Consider the following 3,165-nt stretch of genomic DNA (forward strand, 5'->3'; position numbering starts at 1 on the left):
GTTTTTGCACTTCTTTGCCCTATTGCTGCTGTGTCAACCTGAATTTCTCCTAAGGGGAATAAATAAAGGAATATCTTATCTTATCTTATCTTTACCCTTCATCTTAGTTTGAAAGCAACCCAGGTAACTTCCGTTATAACCCCACGTGTCTTTTCACTTCACTGTTTGTACCTTTAGCCGTCAAACTCGTTTTCTGTTTGTTTTTTTTAATTTGCACCTGATAACATTTTCCGCATTGCTTTATCACAAAGACACAGTTTCATTCAGTCACCTTGTTCACATTTAAAAAGATCCTGCAGTGACATTAAATATACAATATCTCTTGAATACAGTTGCTCCAATTGGCTTCAATAGCCTGAGCTGCCATGTTTTTATTTTTGTTTACTATATTATACTGTGACATACACAGGGCTGCACTGATTATTATCAATACCTTCACCTGTTATCTCCCTGTAAGTGTAGACTTAAATATTCAATCTGTGTACAAACATATTTGGCTAAAAACAGACAGAGAGAGAGAGAGAAGTCAGATTGTGTTAGAGGTTCATTTCTGCATTCAGTTTCCACCAGTGCATTTGAGCCCTGGGTATTTAGTACAATTGTGATAGTTTGGGAAACTTTAATTGGGTTAAGTACTGTTAGAAATGTACTGATTTTAATACCAATACTACAAAAGAATGGTGATAAACCAGGGTTGGATTTGAGTGCTATAATCTCCAACTCAAGCATACTTTTGCTTGACTCACACAGAAGGTTTATTGTAGTAAAAACTACTGAATGACTCCTGCATGAAGAGTATAAGCAACCATTAACTGGTTACACATTCAGGTCAGATGCTTTGAAAAGCGCGTTTCAAACTGGGTGATTTTCTGGAAACGTGGAGGGCTAATTTTTTGGGTTGTAGATGTACTTTGCCAATTGTCCATTTATTCCTTTTTCTCCTCGAGGATAAACTATTCCAGGTGACTTCTCTGTGGAGGCTTCTTGCATTAATTCATCAAGGTTCAGAGCTGCGTCTCGTTTGGCGTTTGAGGTAAATAACTCTTTGTTGGTTTGGAAGAGATACCACTGGGCTGTACATTTGTGCAAGCAGGAAATCCTCCCTGGAGAACAATCACAATGCCACAACCTTCCCTTTACATTGTATGTCACAAAAAATCTTCCCAACTTGTTTCCTGAGTTTATGTTTCCTTACATTCTTCTTATGTAAGTAGAGGTTGCACATTGGACATTTTATTTTTCTGGATATTTGACCCGGCTTGGCTGTTAAAGTAGAGAGGTGGTCCACCGGGGTTGTAGGCACGACAGGTGGGTCAGGTGGAGTAGCAGGATGCTGGTCTGCTGTGGATTTTGGTTTAACAGGAGGGTCTTGGGTGGAGCAGGACACTGTCCCAATGTGATAGTTGGCTGAAAAGGGGGAGTGAGGTTGAGCAGGAGAAGCACTCAGAGCAGCAGACTGGATGCACTTTGAAATGACTTTCAAAGTGTTTCCGAGTTATAATTGTCCTTGCACAGTACGGACAGTGGAAATGTCTTTCTCCTCTGCACTGCAAATGACACAAATGGATATTAAACTCTGCAAAGAAAGAACAAAATTCATCAAAGTGGATATAATGTCGCAGGGATCTCTATATATTCTGACCTCTATGTTGTAAGGCCCTCATTCTGTGGATTTCTACATGTGTCCAAACACTTGCATAGTCTGCTTTTGGCTTGTAGACAGACGGCTTGCAGAAGGGACAGTGGTACAGCTCGCACTCTCTCCAGACACATGTGATATGCAAGTCTCTAAAGAGAAAGATGGGAAAGTTCAGTTACGTACAACACCACTTAGAGTTGTAACCTCTCCGGTATTAATGTTGAGTGCTGTATCATCACTTATTCTCAATTATTGGGACTGTAAAAACATCATAAACAAAGACAAAGACAGGTTTGTCTGTGGTGTCTGTAGATATAAATGGCTCATAACGGATCATAATTCCTATATTCTGGTGATTATACACTAATATTCAATTTTTTTTAGTAGATCCTCCTGAATTGTATATACTGGACCCTTTTTTGTGTTCACTAATTAATGTCTTAGTGTTTTATTTTAAGTTACGTGTGTATATGTTGTCCTTTTCCTCTTTTTTAATGTTTGTTTATATTCTGTCTGACTAAAATTCAGTAGGAAAATCACAGTAACATCAGCAAATTGTATACAAATATAAAATATATTTTACTGTTATTACTGATTGGTGGGTTTTCTTTTGCCTACATGAGTCTGTGTAATCACTGCATCACTGAACATCACTTTCTTGATCTTATTAAAACTTATTGAGAGAAAAAAAAGCTTGTTAGTGCCTCAGTAATTTACTCTTTTTGGTCTTAAAATACTATAAACTGCTCAAGATATCACATTGTGACAAAAGTTGGAGAAATTAAGGTTTATGTAGAGATTAATAAAACATTTTATGACTTTAACTAAGTTGACTTGTAGCGTTTGGTTGGAAGTTTAAAACCATTTTTCTTTTGCATATAGCGCCAGTGTTGATAGTTTTTGGATTAATTAGATGCACAAAAACTCTTAAATAATCTGGTTTATTGGTCTATGTAATACCAAACAAACAAAGCATGTAATTATATCATTATTTATGTTTTTATATATTTAAAAATCAATAACAACATTATAGTTTTTGTTTTTTTAAGGTGGTCGCTAAGCAACACGCTACGGATAGGTAGCTTACCTAAATGACGATATATTTTAACATTCTTACTATTTTCTGTAACTTCATAATTTCATTCAAAACTTAAATTTAATTCAATTTAACTAATAATAATAATATAAAATATTAAATTAATTAAATTTAAATATAAAGTCGTCAAGACTGCCACGACTTCCGCTAGATACTTTCAAAATAAAGTAACCTCAACTGAAGCGAATCAGAAAAAAAAAAAAAAACATTAAAAATAAAACATATTAATTTGTTCTCTAATGGTCAAAAATAGAGACTATCACTCCACGTTTGTTTAGTGCAAGTAATAAATAAAACAAACAAGTATAAATTATGACGCGTTTCCTGGACGTCATCAGCAAGGGCCAAAAAATAGGGCAAAACAGATGACCTCACTCCCCCTGCGACCAGCAGCGTGGCAGCAGCAGCAGCAGCAGCAGCAGTGATGGAG

General features: G+C 36.0%; 1 protein-coding gene across 1 annotated transcript in view; it reads left to right on the forward strand.

The window, feature by feature from the left end:
- The first annotated feature begins 3,120 nt into the window (after positions 1-3,120).
- Positions 3,121-3,165, forward strand: part of exosc5 (exosome component 5) — a 3,607-nt gene continuing 3,562 nt past the window's right edge. The window contains exon 1 of the mRNA XM_035680674.1: positions 3,121-3,144. The gene's annotated coding sequence lies outside the window, so the exon portion shown is untranslated. The remainder of the gene's footprint in view (positions 3,145-3,165) is intronic.

Source organism: Morone saxatilis, unplaced genomic scaffold (genome assembly GCF_004916995.1).
Source record: "Morone saxatilis isolate NCDOM2014 unplaced genomic scaffold, NCSU_SB_2.0 Contig8, whole genome shotgun sequence".
NCBI classification, from domain to species: Eukaryota; Metazoa; Chordata; class Actinopteri; family Moronidae; genus Morone; species Morone saxatilis.